This window comes from Lonchura striata, chromosome 13 (genome assembly GCF_046129695.1).
Source record: "Lonchura striata isolate bLonStr1 chromosome 13, bLonStr1.mat, whole genome shotgun sequence".
Taxonomy (NCBI): domain Eukaryota; kingdom Metazoa; phylum Chordata; class Aves; order Passeriformes; family Estrildidae; genus Lonchura; species Lonchura striata.
Genome location: NC_134615.1, coordinates 20,164,772 through 20,176,926, shown reverse-complemented (window position 1 = coordinate 20,176,926; position 12,155 = coordinate 20,164,772).

Sequence of the window (12,155 nt, the reverse complement as noted above, 5' to 3'; positions counted from 1 at the left end):
GTCTCTACCTTAAACCAATAGAAAAGTGTCACCATCACAGCAAGACATGGAGGACAAGAAGAAGGAGAAGACGGTCAGGACACGCCCAAATCCCTCCATCTTGTCCCTCTCAACCCCCTTCTAAAAACCCCTAAAATTCTATTTTTCCACCCTGTGTGAATTCACCTATTACACTACTCAAAGCCTTTGTGGCTTGTAATTCCTCATACAGAGTTGTCAGTTTTTTCCATGGGCTAAAATGGAAGCCACAGGTGTTTTTGACTTTGTGCCAGGGTCTGGAGACAGCCAGGGCAGCCAGAGGGATGTGCTGGACTCTGACAATTATCTTTTGTGTATCTTCCATGCCAGTCCCAGTTTGCTGAAATGTTGAACTCATCAGAGCCCCAGTGCAGAAACAGTCCCGTGAGAAGGAATTTCACTTCACTGGGCAAAGGAGAGCAAACCCCCTGATCAAAGTTATATAAAAAAATTTAAACTTGGTGTTGTTTCCAACCTTGCTGCTGCTCCTCCTGCAGCTGGGATGTGAAATCCCACAGACACTCAGGGCTGGCAGTGCCCAGGGCCCAGCAGGGCACAGCTGTCAATAATTTCCCCTCCTTGTCTCTATTTCATCTTGGGAACATTGCTTCCTGCCTCTTTAATGTCTAATGAGGAATGTCGTATTTCCAGTACCAATTTCCTTTGGAGATGAATGAGAACTCAGCTACCAGCTCCTTCCCTCCTTGATGATGCAGTAAAGAAATATTCATCAGGCAGCCAGAATTGTCTTTATTTACTCCTGTTCTCCTTTCCCCAGAGCTTCTCATGCCTCGCTTGTGCTGGCTGCATAATTATTCTTCATATTGAAATGAAAAACCGACTTGAAGATGCTTTCTTCATGTGAACACAACACTCCATCCCAAGGCAACACTTGCAGATTCAAATTTAATTGTGAATTGATGGAAAAGGGAGAGAAAGAGGCTGTACATTGTAAGGGAAACTTAGTGCTTGTTGCAGTAATGAATGTTTTAGGGTTTTTTTTCCATTTTTTTCCTTAATTCTTGTAGTCATGCTCAGCTTCATTTCTCATATTCTTTCTCTGGAGTGTCTCTGGAATATACAGCTGTTCCTAAACATCCTGGCAGCCAACATTCACTGGGAGATTTCTACAGAATCTCTAGCAACATCCTTTTATTTTCACTTGGCACTCACGCTTGAATCCATTCTCTCACAGAGATTCCTTTCCTTTATCTGCTCCTTGGACCGTGTCTCTGCGGTCTCTTTCCATTCCTTCTTTGCCTCTTTCTTTATCACATCCAATCAAATCTCCCAGGTTCACTTTTAAAGCCATTTGCATCCTCTCTTTGCCTGAGCCCTTATCTCGGGGCTGGTACCCAAAGCCAGCCCCCATATCTGATGCCACCCCAAACACGATGAGAAAACAACTTCCAGTTTTCTCCTCATCACTGGGGAAAAGATTCCCGTGCTTCCCACAGAGCCATGGCTTGGTTCTCTTTAAATCCCTCTTCTAAAACAAATTTCTCTTCTAAAACTGTTTTCCTACCATGCCTTCAGAACTCCTGTGTGACTCTGCTGAGGCTGAGAGAGGAGGCTTTCATGGGATGTGTGTTTAGCACAGCCCTGCTCTTTATTTCTTCTCCTTTTTGCACAGGAGTGTATCCTTTTTATCAGAGAAATGGTGTTGTGGAGGTTTAATTTATTTTTTTTATTTTGATTGCATATGTAGGTCATCCAAAACAAGTCATAAATTAATATTGGATCTGTAAAAGTGTCTCTTGTCTTGACAGGGAAAAGGTTGAGATCAATTCTGAAAAATTGAGAGAAGATATATTTTGACAGTTTTTAAATTTATATTTTTAAGTGACAGCTCTTGCAATAGATTTTCTTTTTTAAATGCAAGCGTAACAACTGGGAAACAAAACCAAATCATATTTCAAATTGAATGATGTGTGGTTGGAACTAAATGCTCTGAGTTTGGGGCTCATTTAAGGGTAAGAAAAGTTGTTTGGCCTTTAGGAGATGTAAGGAGAACATTCCCTCTGATCAGAGTGGAAAGCCTGTGGGAATTGTACAAATTTGATACAAAATCTTTGTCTGCCAGTCCTCAAACTACTGGAAAGGGAAAACAGGATGTGTTTATGAGTTTTTAAGATACCCTGTTGTTCCATATTTTTTTCTCCATCAGGACCAAGTGTACTTTATTTTATTATATTATATTAGTATATTATATTTTCAAGTATATTATATTTCCAAGATCTGTCAGACTCTGCAGTTTCCCAAGTCACTTTTCTAGTACTTTGCTTAGTCTGGGAAGGTTTTTCTTGATACATAATGTGATTTTTCTTGCCTCAGTTTAAATACATTTGTTTGTCACAGACAAACCCTTCCCTCCTCGATCAGTATCTGATTTTTTCCTCAGGCTTCACAGCCACGTTTGTCCTCTAAGGAAAGTTGGGATGTATTTTTGAGACCTCTGAGCCCCATCTGACGTTCCTATAGATGTTTTTTTCTGGTTTTCCTTCATCTCCTGAGCTTGTATGAGATTTCACTTTCTCTCTTTTGCTTTGAAGACATAAACACCCTTGAAAAATGAAAATGTGCAGCTTTACAGAAGTGTCCGTGTCTTTGCTGAAGTCTAAAGCTTTCATGAGAAAAACAAAATAAAACAAAACAAAAAAAAAAGATAAAAATTTGATTTAAATATGTAAAAGCAAGGACTTTTCCAAGCCCTGCACTCCTGGATGGGGAGGATTTCACAGAGGATAAGAGTTTCTGCAGCAGGGCCAATGGGTGATTGAATAATTAGTGAGGAATTCAATCACTGTATAGATTCTCAGTGGGCCTTAATTACACTCTTCCATGCATGATCCCTCAAGCCTCATGCAAGTGAATTTTCATTAAAGCTGAAGAGAGATTTTCATTGCCTGAGAATTACAAATTTAGGCTGTTGGCATGTTTGGATTTGTCTGTTTATTTTGTGTGCTTTGGATGGATATCCAATACTGGGCATGTTTAAATTCTGTATTTTAAACATCCAGATCTGCCCAACTTCTCTGTGGTGAAGATGGACAAAGCTGTGCTTTGCAAAGCACTGGGGTGGAAAGAAAGAAAGAAATTCTGCTGAGCATCTTTTTGTCTGCAGAAAAAAAAAAGAATTTGGGTCTGCAGGAAAAAAAAAATCATCTTGGAAATAGATGGTTTCCTATTTTTCCAGAAAATTCCTCTGATGGGCAGAGGCAGTAAAGCAGCTTCAGGAAAATAATGGGCAAGATTCTGCATGGATATAAAGGGACTAAAATCCTAACAGGAAGCTAAATCAGGTTGCAGGGCTGGAGCAGAATGTGTATATTGTTGGAAAGTTCTTGCTGGTCTTTATCCAGGAGCCCTGGCGTAGTGGAAAACCTTGGTAAATATTCATCCTGAAAGGGATTCCCTGCCATGCATATCTGCATGGAACCGATTTCTGACATGATTCCTTTGCAACCTTATATAAAGCTGGGGAAAAGCATTTGGAAAATATATTTTCAAAGGTACTATGCTAAATCCCTCGAATTTTCTGTGTTGTAGCACAGTTTCTTTTCTTTTTTTTTTTTTTTTCTGTCACAGTGTAAAGGTGGTTTTATTTTCTTAAAATGCTGAGGAAAAAATTATCAGAATTTCATTGTGTTCACTCTCCCTAGTAACAAAGGGGGATATTCTGAATAATACATATGTGGGTAGGAAAGCTTGTGTGAGGGAAATGACATTTTCAGACTGAAATCTGAATTCCAAATCTTCAGGCTCAGGATTTGGCTCTGGGATTATTGCAGGGTGTGTAATCAGGACTGGGGAGGAAGGGTGAGGTCGGAATGTTTCTGTTTCTGTTTCGGGTTTCCAGCGTAGATATTCCACTTTTCAGCTGTAACAAATGACATTAAAGTTTGTGGTGGTCTGGTTGGAGTTCACTGCCTTTTCTAGGGAATGGAGTGCACATCCTGCAGCATTTGCAATGGAAACACTTTGGAAATGATTGGCGTAAACAACATTTGAATAATTGTGTACAACGGAATGGGTCCGGCAGGGCCGTGGTTAGAATTGGGTGACTGGGGAAGGAGGAAGGAGAGGAAGAGGGATGAAGGTTTGTCTGTGAGATGTGTCATCCTCACACAGCTTTTGCTTCATGGGAAGGAACCCAAGAAGAAAAGTGCAGGAATTGGCCACACAAATCTGTGGTTCTGCATTCTGCACTGCTGGAAGAACGTGGTTCTGCTTCGGCGCCAGCATGTGGGGCTTGGAAAAACACTTCTCTTCCCTCAAGTTGTGAGATTCCTCCTCACTTTGAGAACAAAGGTTTCATGTGAGGAGGGGAAAAACTTCCTCCGTTCATTTTTCATTGATTTTCAAGCTAGATCTTTGGGGACAACAGAACAAATGTTTCTTATATACCAAGAAGTAAATGCTTTTTTATTTTTTATCCTTTAGGTTAAACATCAAAGGAGAGGATAAAACCTTGATGTTTCTTTTCTCATTGTTTTTTATGTTACTTTTCTGATCTTTGGGAAGGCTTTGGTGGGGACATAGCTGCCTCTATCCCAGAACTTTGACATTTCCCAGGCTGTCACAGAGATTTAAACCACAGGATCAGGACACAAATGGACATTCCAAAGGGTGCATGGCAAAACCTGACTTCTTTTTTGTTCTAACTACTTGAAAAGACTGAAAGTAGGTGTAAAGTAGGTCACTGGTCTCTTGTGAGGGTTGTTCATTAATCCAACTCCTCTAAAATCTCAGGAGACATTTGGCTCTGAGTGAAACCTTGTAGAGTATTTACTCATTCCTGGAAAAGGTCCTGATCAGTGTTAGATCAGGCTTGCTCTGACAGATCTGCTTTATTTGTGGTTACAGCCACTGACAATTACTTTGGTAACTATAACTGCAGACTAATTAGGAAAGAGCACTATTTAAATGCTAAATAGATAAGGGAACTAGAATTCTTTCAGCTTGTCAAATTGATCCATTAAATCTCTGTGTGTTGTACCTGTAGTTTCAAAGCTCCAATTATCATACACTTAGTGAAAGGAGTGATAACGTTTTCTGGAGCAGAAAGTGATAAGAGATAAAAGTGAAAAGTTGCCTAATAATAACTTTCACTAAAAGCTATCAACAGCAAATGTAGACCTCCGATAAGAGCCAGAAGGCAAGAACTTTAAATCCTGATAGCTGCAAGCAAACAAAGTGAGGGAGAGCAGAAGCTGGAGGGAAATGTCACCACGTGGTTGAGACAGGATTTCAAACAATGCCCTGGGAGCCCCAGTTCTGGAGAGAGGAGAACTTTGGTGTTATCTGCCCAAAAGCCACCAGAGGATGGAGGAGCTGAGCCCTGGTGGCTTTCCTGGTCCTCTGTGGATTGTTTTTGGCTGTGGCCATCCCTGGAGACAGGCAGCAGCTCCTAGGGGTGCTCAGAGGTTGTTGGGAAAATTGTGTTGCTTCACATCTTCTCTTGAAAATCCTGGAGGGTAAGGTGGAGAGGAATGCCCTAAATGCAGATGAGATTTCAGGTGAAGGCTGGAGTTTCTGTGGAGGAGAGGAGAACTGGAGGTGCTTCTCTTTCTAATCCACAATGGGGGGAAGCTGAGTGAAGTCTGTCCTCTCTCTGTGCTTTTCTGTTGATCCAGATCTTTGAAGTGGAGCTGGAGAGGTTTTTAAAAAGCCTGAAATCAATTTTTGAAAGGGTTTGAAGGCGAGAGAGATTGTGTGAGGGACAAATAATTTTGTGAAAAAGATAAAAGGAGGGGAAAGGTGGCCTTAAGAAATGGTGAGGTAGAAAGGATTTTTCTTGTTAAGCAGAACTAACTTCACAGGAAAACAATGCAGAACTGGCTGCTGTTTGTAAGAAGGGGGAAAGAAAAAAAGAATCATTATTTTTTGAGAACCCAAGAGGCTTTATTTCATTTTGAAACCAGTTCTTTGTAAAATGATGGCAAGAGAGCATGTGTATTCTAAATGGCACTTCAACCCCTCTTCAGAAAAAGTCATCAGTGTTAAAACACTCATCCTACTTTGTGGTGTTGCTTTCTTTCTTTTTTCTGTTGGTGGAGGATTGGAAATGCTAAGCCTAACTTCTAAATGGTTTTAGAGTTACTGCTGGTGAAGTTTTGCATAGAAAGCTGAATTTTTTCAGCTCCTGACAACAGAGAAAAAATGAGAAGCATGCAGGTAAAAGACAATAAAAAGGTGATAATTTTTACTTTTAGAATCTCTTTGGAAGTTTGACTTTACATGAAGGAATGTTTTCATTTGAATGTTGCAATGAAACAATGAAAAGGCTTTGCCTCTGAGAAATAAAAATGTTTGTTCCAGGAGAGGCAATGATGATGTTCAGATGGTTGAAATGCACTTTTAAAGCCTCCTTTAGCTGAATTTTGTCCCCTGAACCAGTGGCAGCCACGCATGGCATGGGTTTGTGGGCAGGTGGCAGGAGAAAGGGAGCCCTGGAGAGGAAAGCAGGAAGAGTGTGTGGTCAGATTCTTGTATTTTCAAGATGTGTAAAGGAATCAGCACAAGATTTCTTCAGGTTTGGTTTTGTGGCACTTTATTCTGAAAAGGATTTATTTTCTGGACCCTTTTATATTTTGTGATAAGGGCTAGGAAGGAGGCAGGGAGCAACACTGGCCTCCAGTCAATTATTAAAAATTATCTGCCTTCATAACAGGACTACTTCAACAGCAGCAGCCCTAAAATTGTGCTTCAGTTGTCACAATATTTGCCTTTCTTATAAATATACCATTTTTTTCAAAGGCTGTTAGTAACAGAATAGGTTAAGAATTATTAATGGTGGTGAGAACTGTGAAACCTCTAAATTTAGTTTTGTTTCCTTAAGTGGTGGGGAGATGTGATTGTGTTTGACAGAGTGCTGATGTCCTACCTGACAGGACAAAGAGGATTATTCAGATTTAAACCTTTCATTAGACTTTTTCTGTGTCTTGGGACAATTTAACATCAATTTAATAAATAAGGGATTTAAGTGCTGGTAGAAGGGGTGGGTGGTGAGAACTGGCTGAGTGTTTTTGGCTGTGTGAAAATCACCTCAAAAGACTCATAGCGAAAATTTTCCAAATCCACACCCCCCAAAAAGCACCCTGGGGAAAGGTGCAAGGTAGAACTGCTCCAATATTGGCCTGACAGGGAGCTTTTCACGTGGAATCATCTCTGAACTTCCATGTCAACAGAAATAACCAAGCAATGTCTTTATGCTTGCTGGAAGAGAACAAGTAATTTCTTTTAGTAATTGTAAGATAAAGATTTTTGGTGTTTCCTTCCTCACTGTGGGCCTCAATACTTGAAACCTTTAAGGAATTTATCTCCACCAGGGACTCTGTGCTGCTGGTTCATGGGATCTATGAGTGCTGACTGCTCTTCCATCTGCAGGAAATAGTTTATTTACATGTTTAGAGATTCTATGGGGTAAAAAGCAAGAACTTCATAATGACAACAATAATAATACCTGAGAGGCCACAAGTATCATTGGGGACTTCGATTTTTATTAGATAACATATTTTAAGTGTGAATTAAAAACTAAACACTGCGCCAAAGGTCTGCAGTGACACCTGCAACAAACACTGGCAGGATAAAATTATCCACCTTGACCAATTTTAAAATTAAAGCAGCTTTGATTTAAATCTGAGCCCTTTGCACTTTTTTGAGCAACACTTTTCTTTTTTCCTTTGGGAAAAAAAGGAAAAAAAAAGGAATAGTCATCTTTTGATGACTATTGACCATAGACAATGAGGGAAATCAGAGATTTTTGGAAGGTTACAAAATCCCTTCTCTGAGGAGGAGAAGGGAGAGCCCCATCCCTCTGTGTGTTCCCAGCAGGAAGAGAGGCAGGTACCTGAGCTATGATGGATTCCCCCTTCACCTGCTGCCCCCATCTCATTGGGCTGCAGTGATGAAGGAGTTATCAAAATTTCATACTTCAAAACGACTGCACAAAAGCAACTTCTCCTCACGAGGAGGCGTCATTAGAGGCTGCCACTCACCTACACAGAATTCTTCCCACAAATCTCTTCCTCTGGGCACTCCCTCCCCGACCTGCACACCCAGCCTTTAAATTGATGAGGAAGTGGTGAAACCTTTAGCCAGCAAGAGCCACTCCTGAGGATAAATATGGGCTCTAAATTATTTCAGCCCATCGGGCATATGGGTTATTAAACTTTGCCTGGTGCAAGGGGGCAGATGGATGTGCTGTGTCACTGCCAGCTGTATTAATTGCCTGCTATAGATTTTCAATTATTTAGGTAGAAATATGGATTGGAATTATACCAGGATTATTCAGGTGGCTCTGACAAGCTGCAGCTTGAGAGATGTATGGAAACAAATTAGGTGCATCTTAATTTGATCAGGCATTGACAGTTGTCCCCTTGCTGCTGTTTCCTTTTTACCTCTCTTTTCCCTCTTTTCCCCTCTTTTTCCCTCTCTTTTCCCCTCTCTTTTCCCCTCTCTTTTCCCCTCTCTTTCCCCCTCTCTTTTCCCCTCTTCTTTTCCCTCTTCTTTTCCCTCTTCTTTTCCCTCTTTTTCCCCTCTTTTTCCCCCCTCTTTTCCCCCCTCCCTTCCTTCTTCTTTTCCCCTCATTTCCATCTTTTTTTTCCCCCCTCTTTTTTCCCTTTCCTTTCCTCCCTCTGTGCACTCCCTGCACAGGTGAGCTCATTCCAGAAGAACACAAGCTGGTGCTAAATCCACTCATTCCCTGCATTTCCCCATCAGTGCCTCTGTGCAATCGTCCTGCTCCCACCCTCAGCACTCACGAGGAAATGCTGAGAAGCCAAGGGACTTGCCCAAAGCCACTTGGAGAAAGGTGACACCTTTACTTAGAGTCTGTTTTTCTTGGATTCAACCCAAGCTGTTTCCCTGTATAAAACCCCCTGACAAGAAAAAGCACCTTTAGAGGGTGGTGCCTGGGCTGGGGACCTGCACAGACCAAGCCCAGGGCTCTGTGGAGTTTTTGCTCATTCCAGCTTGGAGCTCTCTGCATGAAGCTGCAGAAGCAAAGGGGATGAATAAGTGGGGCAAAAAAAAATATAAATCCTTGGAGCCTCTAATTCATCAAGTTTGCCTGCAGTTGACATAAAATGAATTTTCTTTTCTGGATAACGATAGATTCTGTGAATTGTGATAGATTCTGTGAATTGTGATAGAGTGCCTGGCAAAATTCAGCTGTGCAATGTGGGTGCTGATAAGGATGGCAGTCTGTGTGGAATGGGATCCTCAGTATCTGTGTTTGGATATAAAACATTTTCATGAAGTTCCTTCATGGAAGAAGTTGAAAAACTTCATGCAGAAATCCAGAAGTAAACAAAAATCATGGCACAGGAAAGTCTGAACTGCTGGAAACAATTTTAAAGTTATACAAATGCCTGTATTAAAGTTACACAAATACCTGATATGCTGCTTCTTTTACTCCAGTTTATACCCTGGTATAAAAAATCCAAATTTCTGTGGTCATTTTTATATATGCACTGGTTCTCACAGATTTGCTTAAGGAAAAAAGAAGTATTTGCATAATACATATCATTTGAGTTTAGAGGGAAAGGAGATATTTAATAAAAAATAATCAATCTGCAATCTATCTTCCATCAGAGACTTGGTATAGCAGCTCATTCTTCTGCATCGGGCAGGAAGGGTCATACCTCTGCTTTAATATAGATTATTTACTTCCTAAATATTATATTTAGCTCTTAATTTCCAGTAGATTAGCATCTCCCCTTGGCTGCCTCTGTGAGTTACCTATGTCAGAAGGTTAGGGCCAGAGCACATAAATGTTAATTTAGGAGGTGCAGTATCTTTTGCAGCACTGAGCTTGCACGTCAAAAATTTCTAATATAATTTTCAGAGCATGGAACTCTGAAAGATAGAGAAATTCTGGGGTCAGAGGCAGCACAGGGTAGAAATGGCTGGGGGATAACTGGACGATGCAAAAATTTGTAATGTGGTGTGTTTTTGACCAGGTGGGGATGGAAAAAAACTCTCCCCACCTTCAGTACCTTATGTCAGCTTATACTAGAAAATAGTAGAGATATCAGAGATGCAAACAGGGGAGAATGGAGTTCATTGTGCTCTTCATCTCTCAACAAAACCACAGCCCCAGGCAGCCTGCACAGGTATTTGTAGGCAGTGAGAGGTGGAAAACACTGGGGAGGCAATATATATATATATATATATATATATATATATATATAAAATAGGACAGGAGAGATGTTGAGTTTATTTCCAGGCAAGCTCTTCAATGGTTTTCATGACCTCTCCATATCCATAATATTTATTATTTTATTACTCTTTTTCCAACAGATTGCACTTATTGATGGTGCAGGTTTAAGTGGCCATTAGGACAAGATGCCCTTGCCCTAGCACAGAGCACGTTGTTTGCCAGAGACAGACTCAAACCAGTGCAGTTCACTTGCTGCAGCTGCAAAGAGGAAGGGTTTTACTGATTTATGCATAAACCCCTTTTATACTGCTCTGGAAGCAGAGGGGATCTTTGGCCATGAGTACAAACAACATTGCACAGCACACTGCACCAATGCGCAAACTCTTACCCTTTGGGAAGTGTAGCTTGTGGAGCTCCCAAAGTTTGACATTTTTCACTTGTGGTGGGAGTGAAAGATAATTACAAGAGGTGCCCAAGCTATCCACCAAGTTTGTGCAGTTGCAATGCTGGAATTGTCAGGTTGCCTGCTTGTAACTTGTTTTTCTCTGGCCAAAGCCGAGGATGTTGCTGTGAGCTGGGTGTCCTGATGGTCTCGGAGCTGTTGGCTGCAGATGTGAGACTTGCAGCTCTTCTGAGCAATAAGGAGCTGCAGAGAAGCAGGAGTGGTAATGACAGCATGAATATGCAAGCAGCGCTCACTGTCAGCATCATCAGCACAGATGTTCTCCTGCATCTGGGGTCCGCACACAATTCATCCATTTTGCACATGTTCCCACTCAACCAGCTACTCTGAATATTCCCACCCAATGGGGGATGGCTGATTGCTCAGCCTTTGTCATATTCTCCTCAAGTTTACCCTGGTAACATCTGTGTGCAGCCATTACAGGCCTGGCATTTGCTCTCTGTTGGTGCTGATTTCCTCTTCTGGAAAGAGAAGCAACCCTCTCATTTTCCATCCCATTGAACATGGGAAATAAAAAGCACGATGCTGTCAGACACTGTCAGGCTGCACTTATCCCACCCAACCCTGGGATAAGTGTGGAGCTGATGGAAGCACCTCTTCCACCGGGACACCTGGGTGTTGTCCTGATTCTTAAGATTTTCTAAAGCCTTCTGAATTTACATTCTTGTAGAGAACTTTCTCACACAACTTTCTGTAAACAATCTATTGTTTTGTATTCCTCCACAGAGACGGAGAAATTTGATGTACTGGTAGTTTGTCCAATGTCATTGCAGAGGTGGCACATTCACCCTCCAATCCACTGCCACCTTTGGAAAAGTATAAATGCTGGAGTCAGAAAATAAACTTCCTCTTTTTCACCTTTACAACAGCAGCTGCTCACAATGTGCTTTCACGGGTCCTGTGGTGACACCTGGGCTGTGCTTCTGGGCATCACCCTGCAGCCAGAACATTCTCTTAGCTCTGAGTGTGTGACACACTCCACCATCCACCCACCAGACTTTGCACCTTCCCTTCATTTTTGTCATATTAAAAAGAGCAAAAGAGTAACCAGATGATTTATCAAATGGTTACAAAGCCCTTCTGGGTCGTGGGTTTGGTGGAGTCAATCCCATTTTCAGTAAGGAAGGCCGAGAATCCTGCTGCCCTGTTTTGAACATTGATTAGTGATTTATCTGTAAGGTAGTTGTCCAAAAATTATCTGCTGCTTCTTCTATATTAAAAAGAGAGGGGAGTGTAATAATTGTCAGCTCAGCATGACTTTATCCTGCCCACATTTGAGTTTTCACTTGCCCATATCTGAGTTTTCATCACCTCCAGCCATGTTACAGAAGTCTGTGAAAGCCTGGAATAGTTTGGGTGGGAAAGGACCTCTCGGATCATCTCATTCCATCCCCTTGCCATGGACAGGGAACTTTCTACCAGAGCAGGCTGCTCCAATCCTTGTCCAACCTGGCCTTGAACGTTTCCACTGGAGCACTTCCATGTGCAAGTTCTGAAAATGACCAAAAA